This window comes from Chionomys nivalis, chromosome 18 (assembly GCF_950005125.1).
Source record: "Chionomys nivalis chromosome 18, mChiNiv1.1, whole genome shotgun sequence".
Taxonomy (NCBI): Eukaryota; Metazoa; Chordata; class Mammalia; order Rodentia; family Cricetidae; genus Chionomys; species Chionomys nivalis.
Genome location: NC_080103.1, coordinates 49796854 through 49816860, shown reverse-complemented (window position 1 = coordinate 49816860; position 20007 = coordinate 49796854). Strand labels below are relative to the sequence as shown.

The 20007-nt window shown below is 38.2% G+C and overlaps 1 protein-coding gene across 4 annotated transcripts in view; it reads left to right on the top strand.

The window, feature by feature from the left end:
• Bmpr1b (bone morphogenetic protein receptor type 1B) overlaps positions 1 to 20007 on the top strand; it is a 301144-nt gene that overhangs the window by 79487 nt on the left and 201650 nt on the right. For 3 of the 4 annotated variants that reach the window (XM_057793226.1, XM_057793229.1, XM_057793225.1), the window contains exon 2: positions 15394 to 15460. The exons of the other annotated variant lie outside the window; for it this stretch is intronic. The gene's annotated coding sequence lies outside the window, so the exon portion shown is untranslated. The remainder of the gene's footprint in view (positions 1 to 15393; positions 15461 to 20007) is intronic. 4 annotated transcript variants of the gene reach the window in all.

The following is a 20007-nucleotide window of genomic DNA, read 5'->3' as shown; positions in this document are numbered from 1 at the left end:
TTCTAGAAGAAAAACAAACTCTTTTACCTCCCAGATCCTGAGAACCTGATTTCATGCCAAGTTACATTCCTGCTACAGTGTTCAAAGGGGATCTCTTTATCCAGGGCTGAGTGAATCGGGTTAAATCTTAATGCATGATGGTGGACAGAAAGTCTCCAAACAACTCAGGAACTCTTAAAAGCTATTTCAGAGTGGGAGTCTGTCAGCCTGGAGACACAATGCAAGAGAAAAATATTTTTAGGAATATTATCAAAGTAACTAGTATTTCCCTCAAAAGCCGTTCAACACAGCAGGAGGGAGAAGGGGTGGGGTCTGTGTGACTGGAACAGGATCCCTGAATGGGAGAGCAAAAACTCTGTCACTGAAGGTCAGAGAAGATGGCCAGGAACATTGAGGGCATGGACTTCAGTCTTGTGTGTGTGTTGCGGGGGAGGGGAGACAGTTGGGCAACAAATTCACATTTTTCAGTGGCATGAAGACACTTGAGATAGATTTCCAAGAGGAACCAGTAGATGAAAAGGTTGAGCTAAATTAACTAATATTAAATGGAGAGAATGGTAATACACATTGAGAAAGTGCAGCTTTATCTCTCCCTATAAATTAACTATTTAAAACAGAGGCACTTGCATGTAATCACGGCTTTGAAAATACCTTTGAAAGGGAAATATCCTATAAATATGTATAGTTTCTGTGAGGCAAATTAATACTAAGCCATTGACAACATACTTTACATAAATTCTTTAAAATACTTGTTAATTGTATGGTTTTAGATAATCTGGGTGATACTTTTTTTTAAGAAGACAGTGCTACACCCTAAATGAATAATTATGCCTATATAATAATATGACTTGCAGGGTTTGGAAAGCATATTAAATTCTAAGACTTTTAAAATGGTTTTGCTAATATTGATAGATGTGAAACTGTCTTCTGAGTATAAGTGGTTCCTATGTGTTCAGACTGGATGCTAAAGTTTGAAAAGGATGACATTAAGGAGGAAATAGTCAGGGAAGCTGTTTGCTACCCGACTTATTGTGACTTGCTTCCCCAGGTATTTATTATTTAAAAACACCATAAAATGGCAATACAGTAAGGATTTTGGAAAACCCTCAAAATGACATGTGGTCTCCTTGCTTTAACCTTGTTTTATATCTTTTCATATTCTAGAACACAGTTTTTAGTAGAACAGATGGTTAGTATGGTACCAATATCTCCCAGATTTGATCAGTTGGAGAAACAGTATGTTAACTGAAAAACATAGATAAGAATTGAAGTTCATTCACTAAATAATTTAGAATTGTCTCTGGATAGTGTTGATTACAGTGTATAACTTGAGTTTTCCAATGAAGATTTTTTAAACAAGAATGCAGTAGTTCCATGAAACTATTGTAAATGTGTGTATGGTTTGGAGAACTGCTGAAATCCGTGCTGCCTTTAGAGGATACAAACATGAGTGTCCTGTTATTAAACTCAATGTCATGAAGCTTTGCTGCTGCGGAATTGTGGGTCAGCTGTTAGTTTTAAAACAGGGTGTTATGCAGATCCACTCTTTGGCAGTAATACATGGAGTTAGTTCTGCTCAACTTCTCAGGAATGACAAACTCAAACTCATGAGCTTGAGACTGATTTGTCATGAGTCACAGTCAAATGAAAACAGTTTCTGTTTGTTTCGCACTTGTCAAAGAAACACATGCACCTTTATTTATCAGCATGGTCCCTCGCCGTAGGAATGGGACTGCCTCGGCTGACACTGTAGAAGGCTGAGGGCTGTGTGTGTGGGGGGGTGTACATGTTTAGCGGGGCTTTGCAGCATCTTCACTTTCTTTGCTTTTTACTACATCAAAGTGAAAGATAGTGTAGCCCTCTCTCAGTTTTTCGCTATGCCTTCCAGATCAATTTAAATTCTTCTAATTATTCACAGATGAGATTAAGTACAAAAAAGGGTTTTGTTCACATTGTCTTTAAGTTTTCCATTTCTTTGGAGATGACTGTCTTCTTTTTGCAGCCATGTTAATAGCTAAGCGTATCAGCACAGTTTACTGTTGCCGTAATCGCAGTGTTAATGAAAGAATATTAGACTACCAGGCAGATCTGGAAGTAATTTATATCTTTGCCTTTTAGAAGAATTTGAACTAAGGTCCCATCAGACTAACAGCAAGTGAGATTGGAAGGTGAAAATTAAACTTCAAGAAGCTACTTATGCTATAAAGGGTTGAATGGTTTGCATACTGAAGTAGGGATTGTGTTATAATTAATAATTCCTTTAAAAGAAGCTTTCTAGTATTAGAATATTCAAAATATTTTAAATTTTTTTTTTAAAATTTAAATGGAAGCCCCTAGGCTCACATCATTAATAATCTCAAGGGTTTCTTAGGAGCTCAAGAAGCTGAGGTTTTGAATTTGCTAATGTTTCTAGATACATGCTTTTGTTTTGCCATTTTGTAACATCTGAGATCCTATTTTCTGGCTTTAGTTTTCCCCCTTATTCAGATTCTGGAAAGAGACAAAAAACGTTTCTGTTAGTTAAAAAAATATCGACATGAAAAATAAGTAGCAACCCTATTAATTAAAGCTCTTCTTTGGATTTTGGGGCAGTGTTTCAGAGACAGCTCCTCAGAGGAATGTGGCCGAAATGCTTGCTTCTCTTAGTCTAGCGAGAGGGTTTCGCTGGGAGGTAGAATTTCAAATTGGATCACTGAGTTTTAATTAGTTACAGATGAAATTCACCAAAATGATTCTGATCACATTGAGAACGATTTGCCAGATTCCTGGAGACACAGGGGGAAGCAGGCTTTTCACTGGAGTGCAAACATTTTATCTTTGAAATCCTAACCTCATTATCCCTTTGTCATTGGTACACAATTAAGTAATTTGCTTACAATCATGCCAAATTAGAGAATATTTTATTTCTTACCTTCTGAATTTCACAGGCTTACACTGAGTTATAACTGCACTCGGGTTCCTTTAAGGATGTCTTTGCCAGGGTGCCCTCTTGCTTTAAGAAATGCCCATCATCTTTGCACCACCTGGCTGGAGGGTTGGAGATCTGGCTTCAGAGCTGCCACAGGGCACTGATCAAAGCACACAATAAATCAAGAATTCAGGAGTTGCCCATGTGAGGATTCCAGCACTTTCTGTCTTGGACTGTTCTGAAAATAAGTAATCTTGACAAGGTCTTCTGAGCTGATTGATGTCCTACCTGCTAAGTAATGTCAGCAGGAAGGTTGTGTTACTCTGCTGTACACTTGGGGACATGGAGTATGGCTGGTTTGTTTCTTCAGCGTCAAAGATTTTTTTCTCCCATTCTCTGTAGCTTGGTATATTCTTTTATTATCCTTTAAGGCCCATTTGCTACTTAAAAATATTTTTTTAAAAAAAGGGACCTTTGAAATTGCTTTACTCCATTAATTAAATAATTACTCTATTAATTGCTTTAGTCCATTAATAAATATTGAGATTATAGTACAGAAAATACTTATTTAAAAATGTTTAATTTACATGTCTTTTTTTTGTGTGTATGCATGTTTGCATGTGTACCAGGGCATGGAAGCCTAAGGCCGATACTACGTATTCTCTTTGATCACTCTTCCACATTATTCTTGGAGGCAAGGTCTCTGATTCGAACCCAGATCTCACCAACAGGATTAGTTTGTTTAGCCTGCCTGCTCCAGGCTGGATCTCCTATCTCCACCTTGCCAGGTTAAAGGCTAGAATTACAGGCGAGGTACCACACCCACCTAGCACGAGTTCTCCTGGGTTCTGGGATCTGAAGTTTGGTCTTTTTACCTGTGTTTTAAGTGCTGTCATCATTGCCTTAGTCTCTCTGGCCTCATTACTGCTTTGGAGTATAAAATCAAACTCTATGGCAGGGCAGACTTGGGGTGTCTTGATTCTAGGTATTCCTGCTGTCATTCCATCCTTCAAGGAGTTCCTGTGCCAACTTAAAAGTTGGCTTTTATACACCACAGAATCCCATTTCCTTCAGTTCCATTCCTTATTTTTTTAGTGAGATGTTTGTGCCCCTTGCGCTATTTTGCGATATGGTAGCGATATGCAAACATGTTGCAGCTAAACAGGATTCAAACTCCAGTTCTACTCAGTGAATGTGAGTTGAACAAATGGTTAAATCCTGCCGTGTCTCTGTTTCTTGAAGTGTGTGATCGGGTGATAACACAGATTACTTTTCCAAGTGTCATGAGCCTCACATGCAGCACATGCGCCAAGTGCTCAGAGCAGTATTGGTGCCTGTGCAAACTCCCTTGTGAGGCTTGCAGGCTGTTGAGACCTGATACTGCCTGTTTTCCCCAAGGGGTTTGCTGATCTGGTAAATGTTTGTGTTTCTGTTCGGCCTAGTTATAGACTGTCCCTTGGTATACATTCCCGTACTCTACAGTGAGTTCCTAGAACACACTGTACTCTGCTTCAGCTGCCAGACTATTTATGAGAGTCCACGCTGAGTCTCCTCGCTCACCCTTTTCTTCTTATCAAAGGAAAGCCATGGTATTCGGTCACTTTATACAACCTAGCTAACCATTCTTTATCACAGAACTAAGGGAAAGATGTGCAAGAAACAGGCTGACGGTAAAGTTACACTTGCTGCTAATTCATTTTCTCCAAAGAAGAAGTTTATGAGTGATAGGGTGATACGGGTCAGAACAGAATTGTTCCGGCTGTAGGTAAAGGGTTACGGACTCTCAGAGGCAGTATCACATTGGGTATTCCCTGATCACTGAATAGAAATGGATCAATCTAAAGTCAGACTGTGTCTAGGTGGCACATGTTATGTACTGACGTGTTTTAAGTTTATTCAGCAGGAAACTGTCCTTTTCAATGGGAGTATTAATGGCTGCAATTGCCCAGTACTTAATAAAATCCAAGCAGGACCTGCTTACCAATGCATACTCTTGATTGGAAGGCTTTAGTAGAGTGGGAAAAGGGATTGTAAGAGTTTGGGAAGAGCCGGGCGGTGGTGGCGCACGCCTTTAATCCCAGCACTCGGGAGGCAGAGGCAGGAGGATTTCTGTGAGTTCGAGGCCAGCCTGGTCTACAAGAGCTAGTTCCAGGACAGGAACCAAAAGCTACAGAGAAACCCTGTCTCGAAAAATCCAAAAAAAAAAAAAAAGTTTGGGAAGCTCCTCTCTTCCAGCTCCCTCTCGAAGAGGCAGCTTCGATCTCTCCTCTCTCCCCCCTATCTCTTTCTCTCCCTCTGCCTCTCTGCTCTTCTCCCCTTCTCCCTTCCCTTCCATAACCACTAAATAACTATCCAACCTCAAAAAAAAAAAAAAAAAAAAAAGAGTTTGGGAAGCTCAAATATAATTGTGGAAGTGCTTTTCTTATTTAATGATTTTAATTTTTAGAGTTTGTACTTGGTATATGAGTGCTTCTGCAGTGTTCTGCAGACCCTGTGTGGATCATGAAGACACTAGTTAGGGGTGCTCAGATAAGACCCTGGCAGCTCAGAAAGGTTAGAAAGAGAAATGGAAGCTTGTTCTAGGCTGGAGGTCTCTCTGAGACCTCCAGGCTGTTCCGAGTAAAAGGTGGACAAAATCATGGCTCTCTGTGTTTAGCTGGCAGTTGCGCTTTGGTTTCTAATTTTGGTTGCATATTTTTCTCTAATGTTTCATTTTGACACCGTATGTTTTAGAAAGGACTTTTCTTGTGGATAACATTTTATGATATGCCTTTTCCTAAGTTCTAGGCGACAATGTGGCTGTGTTTTATTTACTTGAATCATTTGTGATGGGAACCAGACTCAAAACTATTCAGAAATAGTGTTAATTATACAAATAGAAGAGGCGCATATCTTCTTGATTCATCTATGTGTTTCAAGAGTTGCTCCTGGGTTTATTCTTCAAACCGTATATAAATAATCACATCATATTCTAATGCAGTACATTTTTTTATTTAATTAAATATAGCTTCATACAGGTCTGTATGGCTTCCTACTAAAACTCCATGAGTAACTAGTGTCTGGTCATGAGATTAAAGGCAATGGAAGACCAAACACAACACACATGGTAAAATAAATACTTATTTCTTTAATAACTAGAGTTTAGATTTTATAGGCTTTAGTGATTTCTCATTGGTATTTACAGAGCAAAATAAAAAAATAAGGATGCCCCTCAAGGCTGTAATCTCAACTATCAGGATTTTTAATAAGAAGGATTTGGGGACTCTGAAGGCAGAGAAGTGGTGTGGTCTGTCGTTTGAGCACCCACTACTGTGAACTGCTGTGCTCTAGTCTTCGAAGACCGAGCCTATGTTGGGGCCCCAGTGGATCTTAACCACGCAGATTTTGTATATATCCCATGGCAAATGGGGTGATTGGTGGCACGAGGCGGGAAGGCAGGCTAAAGATCGGAGCAAAAACTTCCACTCCAAGTATTAAGCAGTTAGTACCTATGTAGTGTTCATAGGACTGAGGTGGGGGAGGGCAGGACTAACGGAGGACCTTGAGCTTAGCTTGAGTGTCAAGGTGACCTGAATCCCATGGTTAGGATGTTTGCCATTTTTCTATTTTTTTTTAAATAAATATCTCCTTTGATAAGGTTCAGTGCTATATGAAGGGCCTTGGAATTTGTATTTACGGAGGTCATTTTCTAGGACTTTATGAGTGGAGATTAATGTGACTTAACACAGGTCATCACGGCTGATAAAGGGTAAAGCTCAAGGTGCCTGTGGGTGTGGAACTATTAGGTTTGGAGGCTGAAAGTCAACAAAGTGTCAGACTCATATTTGCTTTTCAGTTAGGTTTAATCAGATTTCAGAGGGCAAATAAGGCCTGCATGGAGGATATCTTCAACTCGTTCTTTTCTGTAAGAGATATATGCATAATACACATGGGTAGAAGGTTTTAGTGTTTAAAGGTAGTCAGCTTCTTTTATACTTTCAAATGTCCATTAAAATGCAGTCGTTTTTGGATTCTTATCACTTTCAAGCTTTATGGACTTACTCTAGATTAAGAAAAGTAACAAATTTAGCTATTTGTTAAAAAAAAAAAATAAATGCAATGCTATAGTACAGAAGCCTGAATGTGAACTTGTTTCTTGTATTTTCTATTTAAGAGACTTCAGTTACATTCAAGGAGAGGTGGACAATGCCAGTCTAGCTTCCTTGTCTTTTTTATTTATTCCCACATTGGGAATACACACTATATGATAGACTATTGCAAACCTTTAAGGGTAGTCACAGAGTTGGGTAATTGTCTTCTTAAGCACGTGGCCTTTTTTTTTTTCTGATTTCTGTTAGGAGTCTTGAAATGCTTACTATGATTTTAAAGGACTATTTCTTGGCTACATCACGTTATTACCTATATCCTCAATTTCTCTACACTAGCATTTCCATGTCTATTTTCAGAGGATAGACATTTCCTTCTCTAACTAGGAAGATGTGGGCTATGAACCTTCTGAACTGCAGAAGGAGTCCCTGCATTCTCCTGTATTCTCATGCCTTCCTGTCTTCTAAGGCTGGGTAAGGTCCACCTTACTTGGATCATACTAGCATTCAGTCATGCCTCTTTTCACCCTCTCTTCAGAATTCCTCATCCCTCCCCTGTTTTTTTGCTGACTCCTTGAAAAATATCTCTGTTAACAAAATCGTTTCCTGGCCCAATGTCAGCCTTTAGACCTATTCCAAGGTCTTCTGAAAAACAAACAAACCACCATAGCTTCTGTTCCCTGCTCTCGTTCTTTGTTTATGTCACTGTGGTGTGCCTAGAAATGCTTTCATCATTTAGCAGTGACAATTGACTTGCCCAGTCTTTTGGACACTTGATTCAGGCTCCATATCACTGTATTCTGGAGGTTCCCCTTAGTGAAAGCAGAATAAATATTATTTAAGTGAATGACATTTTCTACTTGCATGATTTTTTTTGTATTTTTATTTTTTTTTATCTCTTGGCTCTTTAATTGACTTTTATAAAACTCTTAAATTTTTGTTATCTGAAGCTCTGAGGATCCCTTTGCCACTCCAGCAAGATTGACTCCTCTCTGGGTAGACGCATACCACTTACAGGCTTGACTTTAAAAGACATGTATGTGGCAGGTTTCTCATCTGAAGTCTTGATGCTTATGAAAAGGCTTATGTGTTCTTGTGTGTTTCCCACCTGTTTGTATCCAATTTTAAACTTCTCATCAGTCACATAAAACTTGGTCCTTTTACCCTATTACTTTTGAGTGACGTTTACGTTTTGACATTCCAAGGTACAGAGATATTCTATTGAAATAGAAATCTCAGGATGATGACTGGTTCTAAATCCCTCATTTATTTTATTACGTCGAAGAGCTTTAGTTTTATACTGCTTCGATTTTTATCTGAAACAGACTTAGTTTACTCTCTCTGCCTCTCTAGGTTTGTCTGTCTTTGCTTTTTAATTTTTTTCCTTTTCCCCATTTCAATTTATTTAACTGAGTAGAAGCATATATATCTTCACTGGGATATATATTTTCCCCTAGGGCAAATTGAAAAGCACTGGTCTGTGAACGCTTGAGGGAATGTAAGTCTCTCAAACTTTCATACCACAATCAACACATTGTTCAATAAGGGTTTTACTGTTTAGGTCTGATTGTATTACTAAATACTATGTTTAGCTGCATATAAGAGTTAAAGTTTATTCCTTTACTCAATAGAAAGGAGTACTGTTATAGTTGGTTGTGGGAAGAATAAATGGAATCATACACCCTTGGTTAGAGTCAAGAGATCTCCTCTGTGTTCAGTGTTGCAGGATGAGAAGGCATGGGCATTGGGAGGAGCCATGGAAAGCAGAGGGAAGGCAGGAGCCAGTGCTTGGTACAGTGAGATGAGGCAGAGTGAAGGAATCATTGACTCATGAAACAACAGTTTGACTTCCTGTTTATTGAAGGTGTTTCACAGGAGGATGGTGGGTATTTTATCTCAATTCCCATCCTGGTGGGCTGTGTGAGAGGCTTATAGATGGCTGGATTTTAATTCTCCTGTCCACAATCATGGTGGTGCTTGTCTCTGCAGATCCACCATTCAGAAGGGGAGTCTTAGACATCCACAGCAATGAAAAATAAGTCAAAGATTGTCTCTTAACTTCTCTAAGATACCTTCTGCAAAACAAAAGTCCACCAATCTTTCTAACTTCTCATTACCTCTTATCCATGCTAGAAATGTCAGTGATATTTGGATTCTCTTGCTAGATAATTTGAGAATTTTATTTACTCTAAGAGACAAGATGAAATCTCTGAGTGTTTTTAGCTCTCTGAATTCTCTCTCCCATATATTAGACGAAAACAATTTTAAACTTATTTGTCCAATTACTTTTAAAATTTAGATTACTAAATTTTACAAGAAGAAATTTTATAATCTTATAAGAAATCAGATTCCCCCCCCCCCCATGATGCTAAAATTTCTTTCAGACAATCCATTGTGTTACTATTCTCTTTTACTTGAGGTCCTTCTTAGACAGTGAAATATAGACTCTCGAGTGCACATAGCCAGAGCTTTAATCTGAGCTCTTTTGTCTAGATGTGTCCATTTGGATGACATGCATCTTCAACCTTCAGTTTTCTTGTGAACTTTAGGTTTTATTTATTTTGCCTAAGTTTCGTGGAATTAGAAGTACGTGTCACCCATTACAGTCAGACATTATGAGTTGAAGTGTACTTGTGTGTACATACGCTTTTCATAGGAACGTTTCAATTTGTTACTTTCCCTGAGATCATCCAGACACTTAAGAATTCAGTCATTATGGACGATCCCAGATAGGTGTCCATGTGGCCAATATCTTTTCTGTGGATGTGCAGCCAAGCAGCTTTCAGAGGAAGAAGCAACGCCACCTCCTAGGCAGCCTGATTAGTGTTTGTGCACAGTGCAACAAGTACCTTTTGGATTTAGTCAGTCAATAGTTCTTTTAGATTTGTGCACAGTTCAACAAGAACCTTTTGAATTTAGTCAATAGTTCTTTCAAGGGCTATTTAACAAGGTTTATGGGGCTGAAAATGTATGTAATCTGTAGGATTAAATGCTTACATTAGAGAGGTGATAAAGAAATATAGGCATTAAGGAAAATAAATTTATCTTGGTGTCTTAAACTGCCCTTGCCATTTCTGCTTTTATAAACTATGATCTATCTGAACCAAACTTTGCTCTTAAACTGTATTTGGGAGACAATTCACATTCCATGGGCTGTAGCAGTGAGAATTTAGTGTTTTTGTTTGTTTTATGATATTTCCTGCACTCACCTTGCAATGTGATCTTGAGAAGCCGCTTTGGGCCCTCTCAGGCCACTCCAGCCGCACAGTAGTTCTCCACCTCTGTGTCTGTGGAGTGTCTTGCCGATGAATTGGTATTTCTCTCTATTTCAGGCCAAGAGCTGTTGTAACACTTCAAAAGAAATGCGACTATATTTTTAATGTTTTTAGAGCATGTACTGTATTGGTTATGATCTTTTTTTAAAATTTAAATTTATTTATTTATTAAAGATTTCTGCCTCCTCCCCACCACCGCCTCCCATTTGCCTCCCCCTCCCTCATCAGCCCTAAGAGTAATCCGGGTTCCCTGCCCTGTGGGAAGTCCAAGGACCACACACCTCCATCCAGGTCTAGTAAGGTGAGCATCCAAACTGCCTAGGCTCCCACAAAGCCAGTACATGCAGTAGGATCAAAAACCCATTGCCATTGTTTGGTTATGTTCTTGTTGTGTGATTGTGAGAGGGTTGCTGCCATCGTAGACTTGGTCAGCTTTGAGTTTTCTGTTTAAGTCTCAGACCGGTGCTTTCCTATCAGTGTGCTGTTCATTTTCTGAGTCCTTTTAGCTCCTTTCACCATGTTGGGGAAATGAGGATTAGGAATGATGAACATGGGGTAGTTTTCCATCCTTTGCTTGAGTATAGTGGAGCCAGGCTGAAAGCTTGGCTACAATGAGGCTTCTCCATTTTTTAAAATGTGGTTGATGCCCAACATATAGTGGCTTCAACACTATATTAGAAACAACAAGTGCCAGTTGCCTCAGTATTGTTGAAAGTTTCACTTTGACTTCTGGCCTTGGTTGAGAAGCTAAAATGATATGAAGAAAGATAATACTAGGTAATGTTTGGGATTTCCAACAGCTCCGTGAGGTTTGTAGTAAACCCTTGAGAGTCATTCTGGAACTGTGGTGTTTGAGGCAGCCTCAGATGAGAAGCCGAACTGTCTGGGGTCTCAAGTACTGTCTGTAACTGGAGGTTTCAGACACAGGTGTTTTTTTCTCTTTGGTGAGAGGAATTCTGCCATGTGTTCCATGCATATCACCTCGCTTAGTCGTTACAGCAAAGGCACATCAGGCACTATCCCATTTTACAGAAGACGGACCCAAGGCTGAAATCAGTTCAACAGTTTGCTCAAGCTCTTCCAAGCATTAGTTGCAACTACAGTTATACCCAGGGTTTGTCAGGCTCAAAGACTTGGCTCTTCACTGCTCCGGGCTTTTGCTATGTGCCAAGTGCTGTGTGTTCATGACAAGATTGAAGAGATGACGCACGCCTTTAATCCCAGCACTCTGGAGGCAGAGGCAGGCGGATCTCTGGGAGTTCAAGGCCAGCCTGGTCTACAAGAGCTAGTTCCAGGACAGGCACCAAAGCTACAGAGAAACCCTGTCTCAAAAAATAAAAAAAAGAAAAAGAAAAAAAAAAGAAAAAAGATTGAAGAGATGAATGTGTACATCCTTTGTATAGTGGGCTATTATTGCTCTTGATATGGTAAAAATATGTCCTCGAGCTTGGAACTGTTATTAATCCTTTTATGTTAGGATTGACATTTGCTTCATAATTTTTTATATAAATACTTTATACATTCAGTTTTGTTAGTATTTCATCAAAGTCATGCTTCTTGATTTATAAAATGTTATTTTAATTTTCAAATCTTAACCCAGAGAGAAGGAAATTTATATTCTGCCCTCCCCTATAATGTCATTAATTTTTGTTTGAAAAATAAAGAACATAGTAAATTGACCCGGATCTCTTTGCAGATTTTCTGGACTCTAGAGTCCAATAATTATAATTATATAGAGGAGAGTAGGGTCTTTAAGTTTCTAAAGTTACTTTAAAGGGTTAATAGAATGTTGACACACATAGAGGAGGATTGATTGCTTCAGTGAGGGTGTTGAATGGAGCTGGAGACAGTGATGGATGCCTATAATTCCGGCATTTGGGAAGACAGGCAGGAGGGTGAGGATTTATGGTTGTTCGTGGGCCTATAACGGAAGTTCTAGGTTAGCCTGGGCTAGGTGAGGCCCTGCTTCAGAAAGAAAAAGATATTTGGAATGGTCAAAAAAAAAAAGTCATAAGCCTAGTTTACCTCCTTTGTGTGCTGGTTATTTTGAAAGGGAGCATATTGCTGAAATACTTAACCAACTTGTTTAATGTGTGTGCATTGCTGAAATGCCCCAAAGCCTGATTTTAAAATGCTTGGAAAATTTTTAAATTGCAAGAGGAAAATAAATGAGCACTTACTCATGTTGTAACACTTTTCTGTAATTTACCTCAATTTCTGAGGTGGTCCTCTGGTACCTTTTTTTGAGTTAGGAAGAGATTTTAAGGGCTCATGATCCCCAGTAATTTGTTTAATTGTCTTAATGCTATCTTTATAATGATTTTAAGCTGTGGCTTTCTGTGAGCCAGTACCCAGGTCTGGGTAATTGACATCCTGGCTGTGAGGTCTGTTTTCTTTTACTGGCTGGTGGCTGCCTCTGTGACCTCACAGGGTAGTTTTATAATATTTCAGCTTCTCTTAGCATTGCTGGGGAAGGCCTACAATGTGGCTTGGGGTTTCAGAAGTGGTAATTTAAGTATGAAAGAGAGTGTGAACCTTTGGAGACATAGCTCTGAAATGCATTGTTATATATGTAATATTTGTGATAGCTCCACGTTTTTCACACACTGAATATATATATATATATATATATATATATATATAAAATTGTGATTTTTGAGATTCATGCATTATCCTTATTAGATAGGTTTTTTTTTTCAAGTTTCTTCCTTCTTTAATATTCTGTGGGTCGTGGTTTTTAATACAATGCTCACCAAACTGTAGCTTAGGAAAATCGTTTTTGAGGCCAGCCACTTTTCCACCATTTTATCATAACGTCTTTTTCCTGCTTCTTGGAATCACACAAAGTAAGAGTAACTAACTGCTTTGCCAATCCCAAAATTATGAATTCAAGCCCTGTGCAGAATAAATATTAGAATTTTTTTTAAAAAGGTAACACACTATTTAAAAAATTCAAATCAAAATGACTACAGGAAATCTTCCTAACGTCTGAATACCCAACTATCATTTGAGGCATGATAGACATAATAGGATTATAACATAATTAGATAGGTTTTGAAAGGATACCAAGTAAAAATCACTATCTTGCTTGAAAAATCTGTCTGTCTACTACTTACCTAACTATATTTGTGCATGTCTACTACTTAACTACCTATATTTGTGCATGTATGCTTGCATGTATGCGGAAGTATGAGACCACTGGTGAGAATCAGCTCTCTTCTTTTATCACATGGTACCCAGGGTTCAAACTCTGAGAGCCAGTCATGACAGCAAGCTCCTTTACACACCGAGCTACCTTTCTGGTCCCATATTCTGCTTTTTTGAAAGGTATAATTTTCTACTTCCCCATTTACAAGGCTGGATATTCTGTTCAGAATGAAAATTCTTCACATAGAGTGGATGCTCAGTTTTTATATTTTCTGTAAGGAAATAAAATTTTGTTTATAAACCATAGTTTAAAATTTCTTAATACACACTGCACTAATACTGCCTGTAACATCAAGGTCTCACTGAATGTTAGGGCCATTTCAATATATTACATTGTTTTAAGAGGAGGGCAATAAACCATTGAGGAGGGTCAATAACTCATCTAGGGTGGGATAGGATACAGTTATCAATGCACTGATTCCCATTTTTTTATTATTTCTTTTTAATTAGTCACTATACATCAAGTTGATGCTCTCAGTGAAACAGTCTCATGGTAACATTAGGCAGAACTGCCATGTAAGGATGTATCAATATAATTGTCTTGCAGAGTCCTTTAGCTTATGGTAGTTGTATTGTGTATTAAGGCATCTCATACATGGTGTCGTTGATGATGGTGTGTGTGTGTCTTTGAGTGTGTGTGTGTGTGTGTATGTGTGCACATGCATGCGAAGGACATCAGGTATTCTGTTCTATTATGCCCCACTTTAGTCCCTTGAGATAGATTCACTGAACTTGGAGTTTACTCTTTGTAGACTAGGCTGGCCTGCCCGCAAGCCCCAGAAATCCCATATCCTTGCTCACTATCTCCTTGCTCCAACTGTGGGGTTACGGATACCCGTAGCCATGCTTAGTGTTTAAGAGTGCTAGGGATCCTAATTCATGCCTTCATGTGGTAAGCCTTCCTACCCATCGAACCAACTTCATGTGAATGACCCTTAAAACTTGTAATTTGCTTTACCTCACAGCACCAAATAAAGTAAATCATCTAATTTTGTATTTGACATCAAAGTCTAGACCATTGTTTGTGAGCCATTGAAATGCTATGTGTTGTGATTCAAAGTTATTCCTCTGTTTTTGGTTAAAGACAGTTGTATCTGACAAAATCTTAGGGTTACTTTTGAACTATAATGTCGTTTTCAGTTTACTTAGGAATTATGGGAGTTTCATTTCAATAATAGGGAGTCATATCCTTTGGCAGTTTAATCCTGATAATCCCTTGACAACTTGATCTGTCAGCAATAGAGTGAAAAGTGTTATTTTTTGTTTTTTTAACCTTACTTTGACACATAGTTTTACTGCATTCAGGCTTCTTTATTCATTTTTATTTTATTTTTTGGTTTATTATTTATTTAAAGTTAATTTATATTTATTACATTTAATTAATATTTAATATATTTATTATTCAGTTTATTATATTTATTTTATCCTTTTAAGTTTTAAAATATAGAAAAACATGGATTATATGAAGATATAGAAAAGCAGAGTTCTTATCCAATCAAGATCTAATTGTGGTTTATATATTTTATTAGAAAAGACATTAATTTGATATGAATACTCAGTCTATGAAAATATGATACATACACATATTCATATATTGCATGCCTATTTATATTTGTTTAGCATATATACTATATACATTAATATATAATCCAAATTATTTAATATGTGTATTTAAACATATATATATATATATATGCTTAAATTTGGCTAGGAAAATATTGTGGACAAAGATATAGTTTATATACCTATTCCCAGATTTGTGCAATTTCATTTATACAATAAATGAAAGCATCCAGAAATTGAAAGTCCACTTAGACTGCTTTTCTGCTTCTTCTGCAGACGTATTGGTAAATGACTCTCTGCAAGTCAACAGATTAAAACAAATAGAAACTTAATTTATTAATCCTTTATTTGACAGGTTGGAGTTCAAAGTATTTGTTAGATGTGAAAGGAAGTGAAGATCATTCAATGCCTTGCTGATAAAGGTAAAGTCATGATAATTATTCAGGACTTTGAGACACTTGATAGGTGACATTGTTTTTTGATATTGACTTTATGGTCTGCTGAAATCAAGAGAAAGATATAATTTATACAATGAGTGGAATGTGTGGTCGTTCCTCTAATTATCACCAAAAGTACACAAGATAAGGTGAACTGGTATAAATCAACATGACAGAGTGGATGTGGGTTTGTTCTGGAAGGAGCAAGAAGCTCATTTCTTTTACTTGTAATCTTGGCTTACACACTTAGTCTGTTCCTCAAACATTTACACACTCAGTGATGACCTTTTCTCCAGTATTGATGGCTTCATTATGATAACATTTTTCAGGTTTGTACAAACTAGATTACAAAATTATTCTGCTTCCAAGCAAACTTTTACATCACTCTTTTCGGGTTAATGGTTCCAATGGCTTCTCTGATTTTAGGAGGAGATGTGAGGTGGGTGGTAAATGCTGGCTATGATGTCACCAGTAGCATGTGCTGAAGAGGTGGAGGCAGGAGCTGAATGAATTTGAGGCCTACTTGACCAACACATTTCCAAAGGGCTGAAGAGATGTGTCAGTGGTTAAGAATGCTTGTTGCTCCTTGAGAGGACTTGGGTTCCACTGTCGTGGTCCATGGATCAGCACCACATCTGGACACCATTATGTTGAGGTCTGTTGCTAGCCCAGACCATAAATTATTTCTCTTGACCAGACCCCAACATAAACTATCTCTCTCTGGGCTGGCGTGGAGGCACGGGAATGAAGACACAACTCACATGGTTTTATGGGGAGGGAGATTCTCAGTGGTCCCTCATGAAGTCCTGAGTTCACATCCTGAAGAATTCCTCTAGCTTTATTCCTCAAATAGTCTTTATACCAAAACTTAACTGAGGGGAAATACACTAGCATTCTGTTTCCTAGGTAACCAGGTGAATGGTTTTTAGTCACATTCACATCTACCTATCTGTTGTGTGTGGCAGCTGTCACTAGCCTTGAATCAGCATCTCTATTAGGTATCCTCCAAATTACAAAGAAGGGAGCAAAACAACATCCTGACCTTTTGTTAGGTAGCAACAGCCTGTCTAGAAGGTTATGTGACCACTTCAGGTGGGGCCTACGGTTTGATAACCTGGTTGTCACACCATATAGAAATATGGGCCTACATTCAATTTCCAGCACCCACATGGTACCTCATGACTCTTTAACTCCAGTTCCAGGGGATCTGACTCTCTCTTCTAGGCACTAGGCACACACACAGGTAAAAATATCCATACATATTAGATAATAAAACAATAAAATAAGTAAAATTAAATAGAGTTGACAATTGTAACCATTGTCCTTTGTTCTTTTTGTAACAAAGAACAATTTGCCCTAGGGGACAACTCCCTAAGTCATAGCCCTAGTAGAGAAAGGAAATAAAAGGCACTAGAAGGCTTCAGACATAATTCTTAGAGTTTTCAAGCAACTATATCACAGGTGAACAAATATATACAAGGCAACACAGTAAAAGAACATTGCAGGTAAACTCAATATTTAAGAATTTGGATGGCAGATTTTGTAAGAGGGGTGCTTTTTTTGGGGGGGGGAAGATAGAGGATAAGTGAAAACTAAATATGACAAAAATTAATAGAAAAAACTTACTAGGTGCTTCAGTGAGATTAAACCGGTTTATATTTCATTAAGGGGAATATAAGCAAGGAGAAGAGATCAGGAGTATTCCGAGTGACCTGCTTGATGCCTGTTTTGTGTGAGTGTTGCAGGCTGAACTGGCTCATAATATATCAAAATGTGCTTGTTTGTTTTTTAACATCGGTTCCAACAAGAAGAATTAAAACTATGCATTTTTAATTTTTTTTACTTATTTGTCTGTCTATGTATCCATCCATCCATCCATCCATCCATCCATCCATCCATCCATCCATCCATCCATCCATCCATCTATCTATCTAATCTATCATGAGGCAAGGTTTCTCTCTGTAGCCCTGGCTGTCCTGGAACTTACTCTTTGGATCAGTCTAGCTTCAAACTCAGAGATTCACTTCCTCTTTTTCCTGCTAGGATTAAAGGCATGAACCACCATGCCTGGCAAAAACTATGCATTTTAATGTACCTTTTCTCATTGGATTCTTTTTGTTTGTTTGTTTTTGTCTTGTTTAATTTTTTTTTTTTTTGAGACAGGGTTTCTTGGTGTAGCCTTGGCTGAACTAACTCTAGAACTAATTCTATAGACTAGCCTGGCCTAGAACTCAGAGATCTGCCTGCCTCTGCCTCCAAGCTGCTCAGATTAAAGGTGTGTGCCACTACCACCCAGCTGGATTCATTTTTTAAGTCTTTAAATCATAGTAAATATACCCAGTAAAGTTTTTAAGTGATACTTGTGTATATTTATCAAAGCTTTTATTTATTTCTTAAGATTATTGCAAGAAATGTTGATTACATATATTTTATAAATATTTATGTATATAGGTGGTGGATCTGTGTTCGTGTACCGTGTGTGCAGTGCCTATGGAGTCTAGAAGAGGGTGGTGTATCTCCTAGAACTGAAGTTATAAATAGTTGGTGGCTGTTGAGTGGGTGCTAGGAATTGAACTTGGGTCTTCTGGAAAAGCAACCAGTGCTCTTAATTGCTGTGTCATCTTCCATCTCCCTGGTTAGATACTTTTTAAATAAAAATGACTAAATTTTATTTTATGTTCATGAGTGATAGTCTACATGTACGCATGTGCACCACATACATGCCTGGTTCCTGTGGAGTCCAGAAGAGTGCATTGCATTTCCTGGAACTGGAGTTAACACACTCCATGTGGGTGCTAGGAACTGAACCCAGGTCCCCTACAAGAGCAGCAAGTGGTCCTAACAGCTGATCCATCTTTCTGGCTCCTGGATATATAATTTTAAGTTATTTCTGTTGGTTAAGTATTTTAATGTTAAATTTACTTTTGGTCTTTAAAAATATTTTCAAATAATCAAGGTATAGTAATTTACAAATATGAAATATCTAATGCTTAGATCATGGTAAATTAACACATCCAACACCTCAATCATTGTTTCAAAATTGAAATTTTCAGTATGAATTTTATTTGGAGAACTGTATTATATAGCTCTGGTGCTGTCTTTGCGCAGTTGCAAATATCCCTAGGTAAAGTTTGGTATCTATCACGGTCCTGTTGAAAGGGCTGCGGATCTGTAGATAGAAGATGGGAATCGTTCAGGCTGTGGATCTTGTGCAAGGTCTTTGGATCCCTGACATTAAACCCTTGAAAGGGATTGTGGGATCTAAGTGGTCCTCTCTTTTTACATCCTACTCAAAATGTAAGGGATTTCTTCTGCTTCATACACTTACTGTGGTGTGCTTCCCTCACCAGAAGCTCAGCGTTTATGTTGTGCAGCTTTGCATGGAACCTTTGTGGGCCAAAATGTGTGAGCTCCCCACCATGTGTTTCTCAGTTTGTTACAGTTTTAGCCTCTTACCAGTTTGCCTGAAGCCCTTAAGGAAGCGCTATCAGCTCTTTGTCTGTCGGCTGAATATTTCAATATTGCCCTGGTGATTTTGCTTTAATAACCTTACTAAAGCACAGAACTTCCATATTGCATCTTCAGATCTCATCAAAGTTTCTGTGTAATTTCTTCTGGTTTTTAAATACCCTGATTAGAATCTTGATGGTAATTATGTATAACAGATGCTGATAATTTCTTTCTGGATCTATTTTGTCATTCACAGTTTCTAACACTCTAGAGAGTAGTTGCTATTCCTAGATGTCAAAACTGTGGCACAAAGAAGTTAGGAGGCTTAGCTAGGGTAATAAAATAAGAGCTGGCATTTGAATCATATGAACCACTCTTATGCTACTCGCCACTGCCCCGTACTTCTCAGAGTACAGAATTTAAAAGTGCCTTCAATACAAATGTTATCAATGGAAAGCATCATGGCAAGCATCGGATGCATTCAATGTTTTTAATTTAGTTTAATCAATTCAATAATTTTGATTCCCCCCTCTGTTACCCAGTGATTATATTTATCTGATTATTGGTCAGAAGATCTATAGACAGATGTTTCCATTATTACAGGCTGAGGCCAACATTTTGGGAAAACCTTTTCGCCTAACCTTAGCTCAAAGTATATTTTAAAGTCTTTGCACTTATGGACAAGGCTGTATTAAATAGTGAAAAGTTAGATTTAAATATAAAGTTTGATAGCGTTGTAGTTGTTGTTATTGTCAGGATTGTCTTAAGTTAGGCTTTCTACTGTTCTGATAAAATACTGTAAGCAAAATGAACTTGTGGGGGAAAGAAAAAGGTTTGCTTCATCTTACTGCCTGTAGATGAAGCATTCAGGGGAGTCAGGGTAGGAACTCGAGGGAGGAAGCAATGGGGAGGTCACGGAGAATGCACTTCCTGCTCTCATGCTGTGTTCAGCCTTCTTGCCAGCCCAGGGGCGGAACCACCCACCATAGGTTGGCCACTCTTACGTCAATCACTAATTAAGAAAATGCACCACAGTCTTGCCCATAGGCCCATGTGATGAGGGTATTTTCTCAGTTGAGGTT